Consider the following 22,243-nt stretch of genomic DNA (forward strand, 5'->3'; position numbering starts at 1 on the left):
CCTTCTTGATCCAGCAAGGGGGAAGAAGAGGTTGATGATGATGGCTCCAGCAGCAGCACAACGGCGTGGTGATGGTGGAACAGCAGCACTCCGGCAGGGCTTCGCCAAGCACGTGACGGAGGAGGAAGAAGTGTAGCAGGGGGAGGGGGCGCCAGGACTTCAGGGTGCGGCTGCCCCCCTCCCCCTCCCTTTATATAGGCCCCCAGGGGGGGCGTCGGCCCTGGGAGATCCAATCTCCCAAGGGGGCGGCGGCCAAGGGGGGTGGAGTGCCCCCAAGGCAAGTGGGGCGCCCTCCCACCCTAGGGTTTCAACCCTAGGCGCAGGGGGTGGGCCAAGGGGGGCGTACCAGCCCACTATGGGCTGGTTCCCCTTCCCACTTCAGCCCTTGGGGCCCTCCAGGATGGGTGTCCCCACCCGGTGGACCCTCGGGACCCTTTCGGTGGTCCCGGTACAATACCAGGTGACCCCGAAACTTTCCCGATGGCCGAAATACCACTTCATATATATAATTCTTTACCTCCGGACCATTCCGGAACTCCTCGTGACGTCCGGGATCTCATCCGGGACTCCGAACAACATTCGGTATGCTGCATACTCATATTCATACAACCCTAGCGTCACCGAACCTTAAGTGTGTAGGCCCTACGGGTTCGGGAGACACGTAGTCATGACCGAGACGGCTCTCAGGCAATAGCCAACAGCGGGATCTGGATACCCATGTTGGCTCCCACATGCTCCTCGATGATCTCATCGGATGAACCACAATGTCGAGGATTCGAACAACCCCGTATACAATTCCCTTTGTCAGTCGGTACGTTACATGCCCGAGACTCGACCGTCGGTATCCCAATACCTCGTTCAGTCTCGTTACCGGCAAGTCACTTTACTCGTACCGTAATGCATGATCCCGTGACCAAACACTTGGTCACTTTGAGCTCATTATGATGATGCATTACCGAGTGGGCCCAGAGATACCTCTCCGTCATACGGAGTGACAAATCACAGTCTCGATCCATGTCAACCCAACAGACACTTTCGGAGATACCTATAGTGCACCTTTATAGTCACCCAGTTACGTTGTGACGTTTGGTACACCCAAAGCACTCTTACGGTATCCGGGAGTTACACGATCTCATGGTCTAAGGAAGAGATACTTGACATTGAAAAAGCTCTAGCAAAACGAACTACACGATCTTGTGCTATGCTTAGGATTGGGTCTTGTCCATCACATCATTCTCCTAATGATGTGATCCCGTTGTCAATGACATCTAATGTCCATAGTCAGGAAACCATGACTATCTGTTGACCAACGAGCTAGTCAACTAGAGGCTCACTAGGGACATGTTATGGTCTATGTATTCACACGTGTATTACGATTTCCGGATAATACAGTTATAGCATGAATAAAAGACAATTATCATGAACAAGGAAATATAATAATAACCCTTTTATTATTGCCTCTAGGGCATATTTCCAACAGTCTCCCACTTGCACTAGAGTCAATAATCTAGTTACATTGTGATGAATCGAACACCCATAGAGTTCTGGTGTTGATCATGTTTTGCTCGCGAGAGAGGTTTAGTCAACGGATCTGCGACATTCAGATCCGTATGTACTTTGCAAATATCTATGTCTACATCTTGAACATTTTCACGGATGGAGTTGAAACGACGCTTGATGTGCCCGGTCTTCTTGTGAAACCTGGGCTCCTTGGCAAGGGCAATAGCTCCAGTATTGTCACAGGAGAGTTTGATCGGCCCCGATGCATTGGATATGACTCCTAGGTCGGTGATGAACTCCTTCACCCAAATTGCTTCATGCGCTGCCTCCGAGGCTGCCATGTACTCCGCTTCACATGTAGATCCCGCCACGACACTCTGCTTGCAGCTGCACCAGCTTACTGCTCCACCATTCAACATATACACGTATCCGGTTTGTGACTTAGAGTCATCCAGATCTGTGTTGAAGCTAGCACCGATGTAACCCTTTACGACGAGCTCTTCGTCACCTCCATAAACAAGAAACATGTCCTTCGTCCTTTTCAGGTACTTTAGGATATTCTTGACCGCTGTCCAGTGTTCCTTGCCGGGATTACTTTGGTACCTTCCTACCAAACTTACAGCAAGGTTTACATCAGGTCTGGTACACAGCATGGCATACATAATAGATCCTATGGCTGAAGCATAGGGGATGACACTCATCTCTTCTTTATCTTTTGCCGTGGTCGGGCATTGAGCCGAGCTCAATCTCACACCTTGCAATACAGGCAAGAACCCCTTCTTGGACTGATCCATTTTGAACTTCTTCAAAATCTTATCAAGGTATGTGCTTTGTGAAAGACCTATGAGGCGTCTCGATCTATCTCTATAGATCTTGATGCCTAATATATAAGCAGCTTCTCCAAGGTCCTTCATTGAAAAACACTTATTCAAGTAGGCCTTAATGCTGTCCAAAAGTTCTATATCATTTCCCATCAAAAGTATGTCATCTACATATAATATGAGAAATGCTATAGAGCTCCCACTCACTTTCTTGTAAACGCAGGCTTCTCCATAAGTCTGCATAAACACAAACGCTTTGATCATCTCATCAAAGCGAATGTTCCAACTCCGAGATGCTTGCACCAGCCCATAAATGGATCGCTGGAGCTTGCATACTTTGTTAGCATTCTTAGGATCGACAAAACCCTCCGGCTGCATCATATACAGTTCTTCCTTAAGATGCCCATTAAGGAATGCCGTTTTGACGTCCATCTGCCATATCTCATAATCATAGTATGCGGCAATTGCTAACATGATTCGGACGGACTTAAGCCTCGCTACGGGAGAGAAAGTCTCATTGTAGTCAATCCCTTGAACTTGCTGATAACCCTTAGCGACAAGTCGAGCTTTATAGATGGTGACATTACCATCCGCGTCCGTCTTCTTCTTAAAGATCCATTTGTTTTCTATCGCTTGCCGATCATCGGGCAAGTCACTCAAAGTCCATACTTTGTTTTCATACATGGATTCTATCTCGGATTTCATGGCTTCTAGCCATTTGTTGGAATCTGGGCCCACCATTTCTTCTTCATAGTTCGAAGGTTCACCGTTGTCCAACAACATGATTTCCAGGACAGGGTTGCTGTACCACTCTGGTGCGGAACGTGTCCTTGTGGACCTACGAAGTTCAGTAGCAACTTGATCCGAAGTACCTCGATCATCATCATTATTTTCCTCCTCAGTTGGTGTAGGCATCACAGAAACATTTTCCTGAGCTGTACTACTATCCCGTTCAAGAGGTAGTACTTCATCGAGTTCTACTTTCCTCCCACTTAGTTCTTTCGAGAGAAACTCTTTTTCCAGAAAGGATCCGTTCTTGGCAACAAAGATCTTGCCCTCGGATCTTAAGTAGAAGGTATACCCAATGGTTTCTTTAGGGTATCCTATGAAGACGCATTTTTCCGACTTGGGTTCGAGCTTTTCAGGTTGAAGTTTCTTGACATAAGCATCGCATCCCCAAACTTTTAGAAACGACAGCTTAGGTTTCTTCCCAAACCATAATTCATATGGTGTCATCTCAACGGATTTAGACGGTGCCCTATTTAAAGTGAATGTAGTTGTCTCTAGAGCGTATCCCCAAAATGATAGCGTTAAATCGGTAAGAGACATCATAGATCGCACCATATCCAATAGAGTGCGATTACGATGTTCGGACACACCGTTACGCTGAGGTGTTCCAGGCGGCGTGAGTTGTGAAACGATTCCATATTTTCTTAAGTGTGTACCAAATTCGTGACTTAAATATTCTCCTCCACGATCCGATCGTAAGAATTTTATCTTTCGGTCACGTTGATTCTCTACTTCATTCTGGAATTCCTTGAACTTTTCAAAGGTCTCAGACTTGTGTTTCATCAAGTAGACATACCCATATCTACTCAAGTCATCAGTGAGAGTGAGAACATAACGATATCCTCCGCGAGCCTCAACACTCATTGGACCGCACACATCGATATGTATGATTTCCAACAAGTTGGTTGCTCGCTCCATTGTTCCGGAGAACGGAGTCTTGGTCATTTTGCCCATGAGGCATGGTTCGCATGTGTCAAATGATTCATAATCGAGAGACTCTAAAAGTCCATCAGCATGGAGCTTCTTCATGCGCTTGACACCAATGTGACCAAGGCGGCAGTGCCACAAGTATGTGGGACTATCGTTATCAACTTTACATCTTTTGGTATTGACACTATGAATATGTGTAACATTACGTTCGAGATTCATTAAGAATAAACCATTGACCATCGGGGCATGACCATAAAACATATCTCTCATATAAATAGAACAACCATTATTGTCGGATTTAAATGAGTAGCCATCTCGTATTAAACAAGATCCAGATACAATGTTCATGCTCAAACTTGGCACCAAATAACAATTATTGAGGTTTAAAACTAATCCTGTAGGTAAATGTAGAGGTAGCGTGCCGACGGCGATCACATCGACCTTGGAACCATTCCCGACGCGCATCGTCACCTCGTCCTTCGCCAGTCTCCGCTTATTCCGCAGCTCCTGCTCTGAGTTACAAATATGAGCAACGACACCGGTATCAAATACCCAGGAGTTACTACGAGTACTGGTAAGGTACACATCAATTACATGTATATCAAATATACCTTTAGTGTTGCCGGCCTTCTTGTCTGCTAAGTATTTGGGGCAGTTCCGCTTCCAGTGACCCTTCCCCTTGCAATAAAAGCACTCAGTTTCAGGCTTGGGTCCATTCTTTGACTTCTTCCCGGCAACTGGCTTACCGGGCGCGGCAACATCTTTGCCGTCCTTCTTGAAGTTCTTCTTACCCTTGCCCTTCTTGAACTTAGTGGTCTTATTGACCATCAACACTTGATGTTCTTTCTTGATTTCAACCTCTGCTGACTTCAGCATTGAAAATACTTCAGGAATGGTCTTCACCATCCCCTGCATATTGTAGTTCATCACAAAGCTCTTGTAGCTTGGTGGGAGCGACTGAAGGATTCTGTCAATGACCGCCTCATCCGGGAGGTTAATGTCCAGCTGGGACAGGCGGTTGTGCAACCCAGACATTTTGAGTATGTGCTCACTGACAGAACTATTTTCCTCCATCTTACAACTATAGAACTTGTCAAAGACTTCATATCTCTCGACCCGGGCATGAGCTTGGAAAACTAGTTTCAGCTCCTCGAACATCTCATATGCTCCGTGTTGCTCAAAACGCTTTTGGAGCCCCGGTTCTAAGCTGTAAAGCATGCCGCACTGAACGAGGGAGTAATCATCAGCACGAGACTGCCAAGCATTCATAATGTCTTGGTTCTCTGGGACGGGAACGTCACCTAGCGGTCCTTCTAGGACATATTGTTTCCTGGCAGCTATGAGGATGATCCTCAGGTTCCGGACCCAGTCCGTATAGTTGTTGCCATCATCTTTCAGCTTGGTTTTCTCTAGGAACGCGTTGAAGTTCATGTTGACATGAGCGTTGGCCATTTGATCTACAAGACATATTTTGCAAAAAGTTTTAGACTAAGTTAATGATAATTAAGTTCATCTAATCAAATTATTTTAATGAACTCCCACTCAGATTAGACATCCCTCTAGTCATCTAAGTGTTACACGATCCGAGTCGACTAGGCCGTGTCCGATCATCACGTGAGACGGACTAGTCATCGTCGGTGAACATCTCCATGTTGATCGTATCTTCCATACGACTCATGTTCGACCTTTCGGTCTCTTGTGTTCCGAGGCCATGTCTGTACATGCTAGGCTCGTCAAGTTAACCCTAAGTGTTCTGCATGTGTAAATCTGTCTTACACCCGTTGTATGTGAACGTAAGGATCTATCACACCCGATCATCACGTGGTGCTTCGAAACGATGAACTTTAGCAATGGTGCACAGTTAGGGGGAACACTTTCTTGAAATTATTATAAGGGATCATCTTATTTACTACCGTCGTTCTAAGTAAACAAGATGCATAAACATAATAAACATCACATGCAATTATATAATAGTGACATGATATGGCCAATATCATATAGCTCCTTCGATCTCCATCTTCGGGGCTCCATGATCATCTTCGTCACCGGCATGACACCATGATCTCCATCATCGTGTCTTCATGAAGTTGTCACGCCAACGACTACTTCTACTTCTATGGCTAACGCGTTTAGCAATAAAGTAAAGTAATTTACATGGCGTTCTTCAATGACATGCAGGTCATACAAAAATAAAGACAACTCCTATGGCTCCTGCCGGTTGTCATACTCATCGACATGCAAGTCGTGATTCCTATTACAAGAACATGATCTCATACATCACAATATATCATTCATCATTCATCACAACTTCTGGCCATATCACATCACATGACAATTCCTGCAAAAACAAGTTAGACGTCCTCTAATTGTTGTTGCATCTTTTACGTGGCTGCAATTGGGTTCTAGCAAGAATGTTTTCTTACCTACGAATAACCACAACGTGATCTTGTCAACTTCTATTTACCCTTCATAAGGACCCTTTTCATCGAATCCGCTTCAACTAAAGTGGGAGAGACAGACACCCGCCAGCCACCTTATGCAACTAGTGCATGTCAGTCGGTGGAACCGGTCTCACGTAAGCGTACGTGTAAGGTTGGTCCGGGCCGCTTCATCCCACAATACCGCTGAAGCAAGATAAGACTAGTAGCGGGAAGCAAGTTGACAAGATCTACGCCCACAACAAAATTGTGTTCTACTCGTGCAATAGAGAACTACGCATAGACCTAGCTCATGATGCCACTGTTGGGGAACGTTGCAGAAAATTAAAATTTTTCCTACAGTTTCACCAAGATCCATCTATGAGTTCATCTAAGCAACGAGTTAAGGGAGATGCATCTACATACCACTTTGTAGATCGCGAGCGGAAGCGTTCAAAAGAACGGGGTTGAAGTAGTCGTTCTCGTCGTGATCCTATCACTGGAGATCCTAGCGCCGAACGGACGGCACCTCCGCGTTCAACACACGTACGGAGCGGATGACGTCTCCTCCTTCTTGATCCAGCAAGGGGAAATTAGAGGTTGATGATGATGGCTCCAACAGCAGCACAACGGCGTGGTGGTGGTGGAACAGCAGCACTCCGGCAGGGCTTCACCAAGCACGTGACGGAGGAGGAAGAGGTGTAGCAGGGGGAGGGGGCGCCAGGACTTCAGGGTGCGGCTGCCCCCTCCCCCCTCCCTTTATATAGCCCCCCAGGGGGGGCGGCCCTGGGAGATCCAATCTCCCAAGGGGGCGGCGGCCAAGGGGGGTGGAGTGCCCCCCAAGGCAAGTGGGGAGCCCCCCACCCTAGGGTTTCAACCCTAGGCGCAGGGGGTGGGCCAAGGGGGGCGCACCAGCCCACTATGGGCTGGTTCCCCTCCCCACTTCAGCCCTTGGGGCCCTCCGGGATGGGTGGCCCCACCCGGTGGACCCCCGAGACCCTTTCGGTGGTCCCGGTACAATACCGGGTGACCCCGAAACTTTCCCGATGGCCGAAATACCACTTCGTATATATAATTCTTTACCTCCGGACCATTCCGGAACTCCTCGTGACATCTGGGATCTCATCCGGGACTCCGAACAACATTCGGTATGCTGCATACTCATATTCATACAATCCTAGCGTCACCGAACCTTAAGTGTGTAGACCCTACGGGTTCGGGAGACACGTAGTCATGACCGAGACGGCTCTCAGGCAATAGCCAATAGCGGGATCTGGATACCCATGTTGGCTCCCACATGCTCCTCGATGATCTCATCGGATGAACCACGATGTCGAGGATTCGAACAACCCCGTATACAATTCCCTTTGTCAATCGGTACGTTACATGCCCGAGACTCGATCGTCGGTATCCCAATACCTCGTTCAGTCTCGTTACCGGCAAGTCACTTTACTCGTACCGTAATGCATGATCCCGTTACCAAACACTTGGTCACTTTGAGCTCATTATGATGATGCATTACCGAGTGGGCCCAGAGATACCTCTCCGTCATACGGAGTGACAAATCCCAGTCTCGATCTGTGTCAACCCAACAGACACTTTCGGAGATACCTGTAGTGCACCTTTATAGTCACCCAGTTACGTTGTGACGTTTGGTACACCCAAAGCACTCTTACGGTATCCGGGAGTTACACGATCTCATGGTCTAAGGAAGAGATACTTGACATTGAAAAAGCTCTAGCAAAACGAACTACACGATCTTGTGCTATGCTTAGGATTGGGTCTTGTCCATCACATCATTCTCCTAATGACGTGATCCCGTTGTCAATGACATCTAATGTCCATAGTCAGGAAACCATGACTATCTGTTGACCAACGAGCTAGTCAACTAGAGGCTCACTAGGGACATGTTATGGTCTATGTATTCACACGTGTATTACGATTTCCGGATAATACAGTTATAGCATGAATAAAAGACAATTATCATGAACAAGGAAATATAATAATAACCCTTTTATTATTGCCTCTAGGGCATATTTCCAACATGACAAACTTGACATACTCATCTTGGTCATCCAGACATTGGGTTGAAACCGAAACTATCAACAATTCCAATGGTTTATGATTATTATGATGCTAAATTCTAACAATATTTGGCTTTTGTGTGCACTACATGTGACACAGGGAGTCAAATTTTAAGGCTCGCACACCTTAAAGTGTATGTTGAACCACTCAAACTCCTTGAATGCATCAAGTCGAGGTAAGTGGCCCTTCTCAACCATTGAGTAGACTATTCAGGTATTCCATGATTTTAAAAGACATATCTACAAGATGGTCTTAAGTGTGTGCTTTATTCACATGAAACCATTGGCTCATTATCCTGATCGATTTCAAGCAAATTAGATGGATAACATTGCAGAATTCTCCTTGAGTGCCTTCTCTATGGCCCTTGGATTGAAGTTTACCAATTTGTCCTAATGTCTAGACTCAAAATGGTTTGGTAGAATCCTATACAAAGAGTTAAGCTCATTACATTATCTTTACTTTGGAATTGCAACTTCCAACTTTACCTTGGAGTCATGCAGTTTTACACGCTCATGACAGAACTGCATAATATTATTCCCCTCTATCTTTGATATGTGGATATCTACCAAGTATTTCCTATCTGCGGTAATTCGGTTGCATACCGATATCACCACTCCACATACATCATTGGCCCCTCAACATATAGTTGGTATCTATGTGAGGAATTACTGTATCTCCGTCAATACCTCGAGCCCCTCGCACGGGGAGTTATTCAAGGCCAGTATGCTGATTCAATGAGGAACATTTCCAGGCATTAAGGGGAGATTTCAAGTACAATAAATAATGCCAGGAAATTAGTGGTATGTTCAACACTGCCTCAAATCCACGTACTCAAAGACATGAACCATGTGTTCAGAAGATTTGCAACACATTGCAAATAACCTGCCAGATTCATTTACTGACTATAAAGGTGTCATACAATCCTACAATCCTGAAAAATATGCCGGAAAGAGTGGATGTCGGTGTCAAAACCGGCGGATCTCGGGTAGGGGGTCCCGAACTGTGCGTCTAGGCGGATGGTAACAGGAGACAAGGGACACGATGTTTCTACCTAGGTTCGGGCCCTCTCGATGGAGGTAAAACCCTACTCCTGCTTGATTGATATTGATGATATGGGTAGTACAAGAGTGGATCTACCACGTGATCAAGGAGGCTAAACCCTAGAAGCTAGCCTATGGTATGATTGTTGTTCGTCCTATGGACTAAAACCCTCTGGTTTATATAGACATCGGAGATGGCTAGGGTTATACAGAGTCAGTTACAATGGTAGGAGATCTACACATCCGTATTGCCAAGCTTGCCTTCCACGCCAAGGAAAGTCCCATCCGGACACGGGACGAAGTCTTCAATCTTGTATCTTCATAGTCTTGGAGTCCGGCCGATGATGATAGTCCGGCTATCCGGACACCCCCTAGTCCAGGACTCCCTCAGTAGCCCCTGAACCAGGCTTCAATGACGACGAGTCCGGCACGCATATTGTCTTCGGCATTGCAAGGCGGGTTCCTCCTTCGAATAATTCATAGAAGATTGTGAACGCCAGGATAGTGTCCGGCTCTGCAAAATAAATTCCATATTCCACCGTAGAGAGAATAATATGTACATAAGTTCAATCTGCTGACGTATTTTGTGGCGTGACGTCACACCACTACCAAGCCTTCGTTTTTATTATACCACCTCAGCGCGTTTAGTGAAGCGGTTTCCTTGGCACGTCTTGTCGAAGCAGAGATCGTGTTCCCCTTATTCCGGGATTCCCATCAATACGGACGTGGGTAACCCAAACGCGCCATTGATTACGGCGCTTGGGAGATAAGCGAGTTTTACCAGGCTAGTAGGGACGCATAGTTTCATCCGCCCATATATAAGGGGATAATGATCCACCTCCTCTACCTACGCCTTCTTCCTCCTTTGCTTATCCATCTCCGCGCACTCGAGCTCCAGCGCCCGAGCCCGCACATCTCACCTCAACCTTCTCCAGCCATGTCCGGAGCGGGAGGCAAGTGGATGGCCTCCTCCATTACGGAGGGGCACATCGAGAAGCTGCGCAGCGCCGGATACCTGTCCAGCGACATCGCGCACCGGCTGCCCGACGAGGGGCAGCTCATCCCCACCCCCAGGCCCCATGAGAGGGTCGTATTCCTCCCCCACTTCCTTCGCGGACTGGGCTTCCCACTCCACCCCTTCGTCCGGGGGCTCATGTACTACTACGGCCTGGACTTCCACGATCTGGCTCCAAACTTCATCCTCAACATCTCGGCGTTGATCGTCGTGTGTGAGGCCTTCCTCTGCATCCAGCCCCACTTCGGCTTGTGGCTAAAGACCTTCAATCTCAAGCCGAAGGTTGTGAAGGGTAGCCAAGCGAAGTGTGGAGGCGCCATGGTGGGCAAAATGCATAACGTCACCTGGCTTGAGGGTGGCTTCGTGGAATCTGTCAAAGGGTGGCAATCGGGGTGGTTCTACATCACCGAGCCGCGTGACCCTAAATGGGCAGCGGCCCCCGAGTTCAGATCTGGCATCCCCATGCAGCTCACCTCCTGGAAAGAGAAGGGCTTGCTTTGGGGTAGTTCGGAGGAGCTGACCGGACTCTAGTCCTGTCTCCAGACCCTGGTGAACAAGAAGCTTAAGCCTGTCAATGTGATCCAGGTCATGCTCGTCCGCCGGATTCCTCCCTGCCAGCAACAGGACTTCAATTTGTGGGAGTTTGATCCGGCCCAGCACCAGACCTTGAGCAGGCTCTTCGACACTACATACGAAGCTGCTTGGAGGGTGCTGTTCAAGGGCGCCAAAGCTCCCGCGTCTGCTACCGAAGATCGCGGATTCAGCACGCAGCATTCGGTTGGCGAGGTAAGCTATGTTATCCTTTATGGGACATTTGCTTTTCATAGTTTGACTCTATGCAGGATCTAAACTCCCAATGCCTTTAACAGGACTGGCAGAAGACGTCCGGACAGGTTAACTGTCCGGCTCCCCTTCCAGAAGACCTAGCGGACGCCCGTTTGACAGGGCTGCTGGTCTCGGCACTTTACGTAGTGCCGGAGAAGAAGGCCAAGAAGAAGGCCACGGGAACCCGAAGGAGTTCCCGGCGCCTGGTGGTATCGGACTCATCGTCCGATGACTCCGAGGCGGACTCCTCCCCTGAGGACGAGGAGGAGAAGAAAGAGGCCTCTCCCCCAGCGGGGGGAGAGAAGAAGAGGAAGGCCTCCCCAACGAGGGAGGCCGAAGGGTCCAAGAAGGGAAGGACCCTTCCTCCGGACTGCTCCGCCAACGCCGACGACGGCGATGAGGAGTGGCCTTCAAGGGCCAAGCCCCTGGCAAGATCGTAAGTATCCGGATTCCTGGATGATTTATATTTTTCTTTTTGCCACGCGGTGTCTTTCTAATGCCGCATACAACCTGTAGTCCGGCCAAGGACGATCTTCCCGCTTCGTCGAGCGGGTCCTTGGGTACGTCGGATATGGATTCCCTTCCGACCGCCTCCACCCCTCGTGACGCTGACGACGCCGAGGTGGGATCCCAGGAGGGGACCCACCAGGAGGGGGAGGCTCCGGAGGTTCCACAGGGCAACCTCCCGGACTTCGCATCGGACTCCGCGCCGGAACCTGCAGTGGTTCCGGAGTCCGGCAGGTGGCCCCTTCGTAAGAAGGGCAAGACTGTGACACCGGCGACCTCCGTCCAACCGGAGGCGCCGGATAACTTGTTGGAGGCGCTCAACGGCGCTTCCATCAAAGAAGAACACCGCACTATCATGAGTGCGGTGATTCAGAAGGTTCAGCTCGCCAAGAGCGGGCTGACCGAAGCCTCCAGCAGCCTTCTAACAGGCTTTGAGGTAAGAAATTTAAGATATGTAATATAATACCACATAGACAGTAGCCCCTGATGCTCGGTTCGGTGTTCAGAAAGAAAAGCCGGACTGAGGATCTAAAAAGATATACGCAGGAGGTCTAAAAAATATGTCAATATGGGATTGCAGGCTGCGCTGCTGACCTCTGCCGCACTGACTGCGGAGGTCGATGCTTTGAAGCAGAACCTCGAGCGGTCCGAGAGCGAGCTCGGCCGTGCCAAGAAGCAGCTCGAGGACAAGGAAGGTGAGTAACACCATATTAAATTTGTACCTTACAGAAAAGGATTTTGGTTGCAAGAGAAATAACAAGGATAACATGGGTACTCCAGGGGCCATGAACGAGGTGGCGACCCTGAAGGAGGCGGTGTCCGCGGCCGAACGCAATGCGGCCGCGGAGCGAGCCGAGCGAGAGAAGCAGGAGACGTGGGTGGCGGAGGTGCAGCAAGAGCTCCAGGCTCTCATGGAGAAGCATGAGAGTATGGAGCGCGACTCAAAGACTCGAGAGTCTGAGCTTGCCTCGGCTCTTGAGAGTGCCAAAGCCGCTAAGGCCGAAGCCCACAAGGCCCTCCAGGAAATCGAGGCATTGAAGAAGATAGCGGTGGGTAAGGCATTTTTCATGCAAAGCAAGCATGTGAATGTGAATTACCTATTACTTACCCGAATTCGGAGCTCTCCAGGAGCGTTCGCAGATCTGTCCCGCAGCGTATCCGATGCTGCCGCTTTCTATCGGGCCGAGGAGGGGAGCTCGACGGAGAAGGTCTTCTGGTCCCAGTATGCTGAGACCGGACATTCAGTGCCCCTTAGCGACCAGCTGAAGTAGCTGGTCGAGCTCCACAAGGTAGCCGAACAGGCCATGAAAGGCCTCATAGTTCGGCAGTGGCCCAAGAAGGCCATGCCTGGGAGCTACTTCGGCCTGGTGCGGCGGCTGGTGGACGCGTGTCCCTGGGTGGAAGTCGTCAAGCACTCCGCCTGCATTGAAGGTGCCCGTCGGGCCCTTGCCCGTGCAAAAGTGCACTAGGACAGGATGGACGCTGAGAAGCTTCTGACGGACGCACCGCCGGCGGGCAAGGAGTATCGTACGCCCGAAATGTATTATAAGAGTGTCCTGGGGGGTGCCCGCCTGATTGCGGGTGAGTGCTCCAAAGATGTAATATTTGAGTAGACTCGCAGTTTTGTTATCCTGTGCGCTGAAGACTTTGTTCATATGCGCTAAGCAACGCTTGTTAATTTAAAATATTACCTTTTGTGCGGCCGTTTATCAAATCTGAGAGATGGCAAGTCGTCGGCTTCAGCCCCCATGCCACAAATGCTGGGGTGTTCGGGATAAACTTGAGCGCTCTTGTTCCCATTTTTGGGTCCATCTAGGGAGGCGTTCAACACAACGAATGAGGCAACCGGATTTATAATGCTTGAACACTCTCACTTAGCCATAGAATTCTATAATTTTAAATTTCGGCGAAGCCCCTAGTGTTCGGAAGACCGAGTTCGGGGCGCTATCCACGCCTGGGCCGGACAAAGCCGGTTCCTCGCTCTAAGCAGCATAAGTCTTTAGGGACTCGAAAAGACCTCTCGAACAGCGACCAGCTCTCGCCTTATCATGACGGTCAGTTTTAGCTTTCTCCACTGAGGCGCTCGCCCAGCTCAACCGGGGTGCAATCGTAGTGGTTCTCCCAGTGCTACCTTAGCCGATATAACGGAACGTAAGGTACCAAAACATGGGAGTCGGGCAAACCCAACTATTGACCCAAGACATGATTCGGAGCCGATGCATATAATGCTATAAGTTCGGGGTGCCTCACTTGTGAAAGTGTTCGGACTTATCACACCATAATGTGGGGAACTTAAGCCCCTGGTGTGTTTAGCCGTACTAGAGTGTACGAATGCAACATGTCATAAATGAACACATATATATAAGAGAAGAAATGCAATTATAAGCAAAAAGCGGTGCATTGTTTATTCAAGGAATACTGCCATGAATGCAGAACGATACAAATAGTGCGGTAAGCAAGAGGTAGGACTATTAAACATGTCCCCCTCCAGGGGTAGGCTGCAGAATGGTGTATGAAAACGGATTTAATGCTCGTAATGGAGACCACCTGGATACTCGTCGCAACCTTTTCTCCTTCCCTGGCCGTTGCATCGTGAGTTCGGCAGGTCTGCTGCCAGACAGGGCCTCTGGTGAACGGAGTCCTGCGGGTAAGAAAAAATAAGAAAGAAAAAGAGTGACACACTTGGGAGCCCCTGGTGCGGTTAAGCCGCCTTCTGGGCTTGTGGTGGTCGTGCCCCTCCCCCTATGCCCATGGTATCTCTAGAGCGTAGTGATGTACGCGAGGGACCAGTTTTGCAATTTTGTAAGGGCTGGGGTTGGGGCCGCATTGCTACGCGTGCTTGGAACGTGCCAGGTGGTCTTGTTGTAGGTTACTCCGGGCGCGTTTGGCCGTGTCCGGTCGCTTAACGGCCGGACTCGAAAATTGCCTTAAGAGGCTGCTCTGTACTTCTGCCGCGAGAGCCGCTGTGTGTTCCTCCGTTCGGAGGGAGCGTTCAGTGTTTCCGTTGACCGTGATGACTCCTCGAGGGCCTGGCATCTTGAGCTTGAGGTATGCGTAATGCGGCACCGCGTTGAACTTTGCGAACGCGGTCCGTCCGAGCAGAGCGTGATAGCCGCTGCGGAACGGGACTATGTCGAAGATTAACTCCTCGCTTCGGAAGTTATGCGGGGATCCGAAGACCACTTCCAGTGTGATTGAACCTGTACAATTGGCCTCTACACCTGGTATGACGCCTTTGAAGGTCATCTTTGTGGGTTTAATCCTTGAGGGGTCTATGCCCATCTTGCGCACTGTATCCTGATAAAGCAGGTTCAGGCTGCTGCCGCCGTCCATCAAGACTCTAGTGAGGTGAAATCCATCGACGATTGGGTCTAAAACCAATGCGGTGAATCCGCCATGGCGGATACTGGTGGGGTGGTCCCTTCGATCAAAGGTGATCGGGCAGGAGGACCATGGGTTAAACTTCGGGGCAACTGGCTCCATCGCATATACGTCCCTGAGTGCATGCTTCCGCGCCCTCTTGGGTATGTGGGTTGCGTATATCATGTTTACCGTCCGCACTTGTGGGGGGAAACCCTTCTGTCCTCTATTGTTCGGCGGCCGGGTCTCTTCCTCGCCATCGCTATGTAGCCCCTTGTCGTTGTTTTCGGCAATTAACTTGCCTGCCTGCTTGAATACCCAATAATCCCTGTTGGTGTGATTGGCTGGCTTTTCGGGGGTGCCGTGTATCTGGCACGAGCGGTCGAGTATTTGGTCCAAATTGGACGGACCCGGAGTAGTTCTTTTAAATGTCTTTTTCCGCTGACCGGGTTTAGAGCCTCTGAATCCGGCGTTGACTACCGTATCCTCAGTGTTATCGCCGTTAACGTGGCATTTGTTTTTGTTACGACGCGACCTACCATTGCGATCCTTGGAATCCAGACTGCCAGAATTTTTGCTGAGGTTGTTACTGCGGGCTAGCCAGCTGTCCTCTCCCGCGCAGAAGCGGGTCATGAGTGATGTGAGGGCTGCCATGGATTTCGGCTTTTCCTGTCCTAGGTACCGGGCCAGCCACTCATCGCGGATGTTATGTTTGAAGGCTGCGAGAGCCTCTGCATCCGGACAGTCGACGATTTGATTTTTCTTTGTTAAGAACCGTGTCCGAAACTATCTGGCCGATTCGTCTGGCTGCTGAATTATGTGGCTTAGGTCATCGGCGTCTGGTGGTCGCACATATGTGCCCTGGAAGTTGTCGAGGAATGCGGCTTCCAGGTCCTCCCAACACCCAATTGACTCTGCTGGCAGGCTGTTCAGCCAATGCCGAGCTGGTCCTTTAAGCTTGAGTGGAAGATATTTGATGGCATGAAGATCGTCACCGCGGGCCATGTGGATATGAAGGAGATAGTCTTCGATCCAAACCACGGGGTCTGTTGTGCCATTGTAGGATTCAATGTTCACGGGTTTAAACCCTTCGGGGATTTGATGATCCATTACTTCATCTGTGAAGCATAGTGGGTGTGCGGCGCCTCTATATTGGGCTATATCACGACGTAGCTCAAGCGAGCTTTGTCTATTGTGTTCGGCCTGGCCAGAGTTGCTGTATCCGGCGCGACGGTAGTCGTCACGCATCGTGGGGCGCCCACGTGATCCGTAGATCGATCTTGATTGTCTTGCCTTATCCTCCAATATGTCTCACAACTCCGGCGCATTCCCCCGTGGCTTCGTACTTTTCGAGGGGTGCCAGGGTACGGTTCTGGTGGAGGGCCTAGAGGCCTCTCTGTCACGGCCACGAGGTGGTCGGTCAGCCATATTGTGCACTGGTGATGCAGGTTTATATGCCTCCTCCTCTAATCGGGGGAGCAACTTGCATTTGGGGTAGCTTTTGGAGGGGCGTTCGAGTTCATGCTCTTCGGCCGCGAGGACTTCCGTCCATCTGTCGGCTAGCAGATCTTGATCAGCTCTAAGCTGTTGCTGCTTTTTCTTTAGGCTGTTTGCCATGGCCATAAGCCTGCGTTTAAAACGCTCTTGTTCGACGAGATCCTCAGGCACGACGAATTCGTCGTCATCGAGGCTTGCCTCGTCTCCGGAGGGAGGTATGTAATTATCATCCTCTACCTCTTCGTCTGCCGCTCTCGGATGAGGGCTGGCTTCTCCGTCCTCCTGTACTGAATCTTGCTGGAGGGGGTTGTCTTCGGCACTCTCTGGGGTGTTATTATCTCCGGTGCCGGAATCTCCATTCTTGCTGTGGCGGGATTTAGAGCGGCGCCGCTGACGCCGGCGCTTGGGCTGTTTCTTGGAGGAGTCTTCCTCCGCTTCATCCTCGCCATTCCCATCCTTTGGGATGTCCACCATGGATATGTCGTATGACGAGGTAGTCTTCCAGTGCCCAGTAGGCGCTGGTTCTTGGTCGTCTCCGGCATCATCGTCCATACCATTGATGTCTTCGGATTCGTAGTCTAGCATGTCGGTTAGATCGTCGACAGTGGCTACAAAGTGGGTGGTGGGTGGGCTTTGAATTTCTTCGTCGTCCGCATCCCAACCGTCCTGACCGCAGTTCGGCCAGGGCTCTCCTGATAGCGAGAGATACTTTAGCGAATTCAGGATGTCGCCAAAAGGTGAGTGTTGAAAGATGTCTGCAGCGGTGAACTCCATGATCGGCGCCCAATAGGATTTGATTGGAGGGGGCGCGGGAGGTTCGGAGTCCGGAGAGGAGTCCGGCACCTCGGAGTCACTAGCCTCATGAGGGACAAAGTCAGTATTCGGCTCCATCGCCGTAGAGGTTGCAACCCCCGAGGCGGTGTCTAGCCACCCATCCTCGATCTGCGCGGTCGGCTCCGAATTAAGGGTCGGAGCAGACTCATGTGCGGCCTCCAGGGCACTGTCCGACAGCAGAGCTAAATCATGCCCATCGTGACGGTGCAGCGCGCTCGGCTGTGGCTCGAATCCATCGAAGATCAACTCTCCGCGGATGTTGGCCGTGAAGTTCAGGCTTCCAAATCTGACCTGGTGGCTAGGGGCGTAGCTTTCAATCTGCTCTAGATGGCCAAGCGAATTGGCCCGCAGTGCAAAGCCGCCGAATATGAAGATCTGTCCAGGGAGAAAAGTCTCACCCTGGACCGCGTCGTTGTTGATGATCGAAGGAGCCATCAAGCCTATCGGTGACGACATAGAGGAACTCTCAATGAAAGCACCAATGTCGGTGTCAAAACCGGCGGATCTTGGGTAGGGGGTCCCGAACTATGCGTCTAGGCGGATGGTAACAGGAGACAAGGGACACGATGTTTTTACCCAGGTTCGGGCCCTCTCGATGGAGGTAAAACCCTACTCCTGCTTGATTGATATTGATGATATGGGTAGTACAAGAGTGGATCTACCACGAGATCAAGGAGGCTAAACCCTAGAAGCTAGCCTATGGTATGATTGTTGTTCGTCCTACGGACTAAAACCCTCCGGTTTATATAGACACCGGAGAGGGCTAGGGTTACACAGAGTCGGTTACAATGGTAGGAGATCTACACATCCGTATTGCCAAGCTTGCCTTCCACGCCAAGGAAAGTCCCATCCGGACACGGGATGAAGTCTTCAATCTTGTATCTTCATAGTCTTGGAGTCCGGCCGATAATGATAGTCCGGCTATCCGGACACCCCCTAGTCCAGGACTCCCTCAGTGGAGGTACCAACTAAAACCACTCAACTCCCCGTTCAGAGCAACAGGGGAGAAGTACGGCGATAGTACATCAGGATTCAACTTCTCGCCAGCAAGGATATCAAGGCCTGTGAATTAGTAAATGCAAGTCAACTTCACATTAACAGACACCTGATGGGTAGTATACACCCAGTGGACGGGAAACGTCCACCAACCCAGGTCATAGTGCACAAAATGACCGGGATATCAGAATACCCGACTCAATCACATTGGGAAATCGCAGGTCATAGTGCACTATGGGTAACGATATTTCCATCAACTATATATTGATATATAGATTCTGGAGAAACATATAACCGGAAGTCTACAATTGTCGACATACATTTCTCAACTAGATTGAAAAAACCTTTCAAGTGATTCAGATCCAAAGACCATGGCTATGGTAAAGTGTGAACAACACTCGGACTGAACTCAAGCAAAGGGTATAATCTAGGTAGAAATGATTTTGCTCAATAATGGGAAGGTATTCATAAGCAATACCTACAACAGTTTTCTTCTGGAAACAGAATTGAGAACAATGAGGTGGTGAAACAAAGAGCAAGTATTGTAGCACAAAGGTTTACGCAGATACCTAACTATTCTCCATAGGTGGAATCTCATTCCAGTAACTTATATAATTGGCAGTGCAAAATCATCTATCTCTGCAGTTGATAGATGTAGTGATCGCATATCCATGTGGCTCACTAGATTCAGACATATATGATTGATTTCCAATGGAATCTCAATGTTGAATCGAAATACAAAATGCAACATACATTGTGTATAAATCAGTAAGTCACCATGTGACTTATTGTTGTCGGTACATTTGGTACAACTGACTTAGTGAGTTCCTTTACACAAGGATTACTCCTACAATGATGGTTATCCATGTTTGTCTGTCATACACAGTGATTACTCCTACAATGACGATACATGTAATCATCTAAACGACGGAGTTTAAATGAAGGATTTGGGTAAAACCAAGATACCGCTCGTTACTACAACTTGAGCACCTTCACTCATACATTTTGGTATACTATGTTGTCTATATCCAAAATATATTGGAGAAATTCATTGTGGACAAGTCTTATACGTCCATAATTCTCATGGTGGTTCATTCTCTAGACGTAGAGAAAGATCTATTTAGACCAAGAGATGATGGAAATGAAATATTGGGACTCAAAGTTCCATAATGCCATTGGATCCACCAAACACAATTGGTTGGTACTCAAGAATATCTTTCGATATCTCCAAGGCATCAAACATCTTGTCCTGATTTTTCAGTTTCACAGAAATGTGAACACCGATATCATTGGATACATCGATCAGATCCCCACTATGTCAGATCGTAGACAAGCTTAGTGTTCCTACTAGATGTGGTAGCCCTCTCATGAAGAGTCTTCAAAACAGACCGCATGGCTGCATCCACCAACCATTATCTCAAAGATAATGTTGCTTGTGTTGCCCGGATGCAAACATGTTACTAATAAGCAATATCTTTATATTGCATATCTTGCAAGTCAAATCATGCAACTAATTTGTTCGCCAAGTCTCTACCAACTTTTACATTCTAGAAACATGTTCATGGAATTGGTATGTGACGGCTTTGGATTTTGCAAGAATTAGGGGGAGTATCTTCCTAAATTGTTCATGTTCAATGCATCATATTATACTCTTTTCCCTTCATGAGTTTACTATACAGGTTCTCAAAAAGGTTTTTAATGAGGTAATATCAACATGAGATCATATGTCATACTTTCTGTTTTCCCCACCGGGTTTTTTTGGGAAAGTATATACAATATATTTATTGTCCTCTAAATTCTATCAACATACTAGCCTTGAATAACTCCCCATGTGAGGGGCTTGAGGTATTGACGGTGATACAGTTATTCCTCACGTAGATCCCAACTATATGTTGAGGGGCCAATGATGTATGCCGGGTGGTGATATCGGTATGCAACTGAAATTACCGCAGATAGGAAATACTTGGTAGATATCCACATATGAAAGATAAAGGGGAATAATATTTTGTAGTTCTGTCATGAGCGTGTAAAGCTGCATGACTCCAACGTAAAGTTGGTAAGTTGCAATTCCAAAGTAAAGATAATGCAATGAGCTTAACTCTTTGGATAGGATTCTACCAAACCATTCTAAGTCTAGACATTAGGACAAATTGCTAAACTTCAATCCAAGGGCCATAGAGAAGGCACTGAAGGAGAATTCTGCAATGTTATCCATTCGATTTGCTTGAAATCGATGTCAGGATAATGAGCTAATGGTTTCGTGTGAATAAAGCATACACTTAAGACCAACATGTAGATATGTCTTTTAGAACCATGGAATACCTGAATAGTCTAGTCAATGGATGGGAAGAGCCACTTACCTCAACTTGATGCATTCAAGGAGTTAGAGTGGTTCAGCGTAGACTTTAAGGTGCACGAGCCTTAAAATTAGCTTCCCTGTGCCACATGTAGTGCACACAAAATCCAAATATCGTTAGAGTTTAGCATCATAATAATCATAAACCACTGGAATTGCTGATAGTTTCAGTTTCAACCCAATGTCAATGATGATCAAACTAGGAATGCCAAGTTTGTCATGCAAAAGACACTCTGGAAAACTATCTCGTACGCAACATGTGCTACGGGTTTTGTAATATGTGTAGTGCAATGCCCATGATACATAGAGAATGTGCTTGCCATATCCGTTGCATATGGTAAAGAGAAGATATTCCTCTTTGTTGTCATCATAAGTTTCGCTATGGAAACTATTTCGACGGATACCTCTATAGTTTAGTAGGGTACGTGCTAAACCGGGAAGCAATAAAGCATCTTGATGTTACTCGAGTACCCACAGGGACAATAAATATGACTCCAGTTGAGCCAACAAATACCTCATTGCACCTAGCGATTTTAAAATATCTCCTTTCTCTCAAAGATAGTGGAAACATTTCACTTCCATGAGTATAGAGTTTGTGGTGCATATATCCACAAGGCAAAAATAATCTTTCATCAGATTGATCCCCGTAGAAATCTGTATATAGACATGAAGATTCTCAATACAAAAATCACTCAGATATATAGAATACATACAAATGTATTTGTACCAAAGTGCTGATATAATATATTGTGATATACAATATATGATGACAACAATACTTATGTTCTTATTAGAACATCGTAAATGGACATAAATTGTGTTGACCACTTAGGAGAGTGAGAGACTAGACAAAGTCTTCAAACATGTTAGTTGATGCATATTGAACCTTCATGTTCTCCGTGCTCATAGGGTCCCATGACTGCTGATAGTCATGTTGGAGGGATGAAGTGAGATTCAAACATTTGCCCTTGAGATTCTTTATGTACCAGGAATAGCTGATACAGAATAACCAGATGCTGAGATCTGGATCGATATAACGCCTTAAGATTTATAAGGTAACATATTTTTCTGTTAGCGGTGTGATTCCAACCAGAGGTGAATCCTACGGTCTTGGATTGCACACATTATTCCACGAGAAACAAGAGCTATCATGACGTCCATGGACCAGATAGGGCAGTGGTGGCCATTGAGGATGAATGCCTCAAACTCTATAGCCATATGTGATAGAGGCAAAGGTGTCATGTCTTTCTATGAGATGGTGATTATCGTTT

Source organism: Triticum dicoccoides, chromosome 6B, assembly GCF_002162155.2.
Source record: "Triticum dicoccoides isolate Atlit2015 ecotype Zavitan chromosome 6B, WEW_v2.0, whole genome shotgun sequence".
Classification (NCBI taxonomy): domain Eukaryota; kingdom Viridiplantae; phylum Streptophyta; class Magnoliopsida; order Poales; family Poaceae; genus Triticum; species Triticum dicoccoides.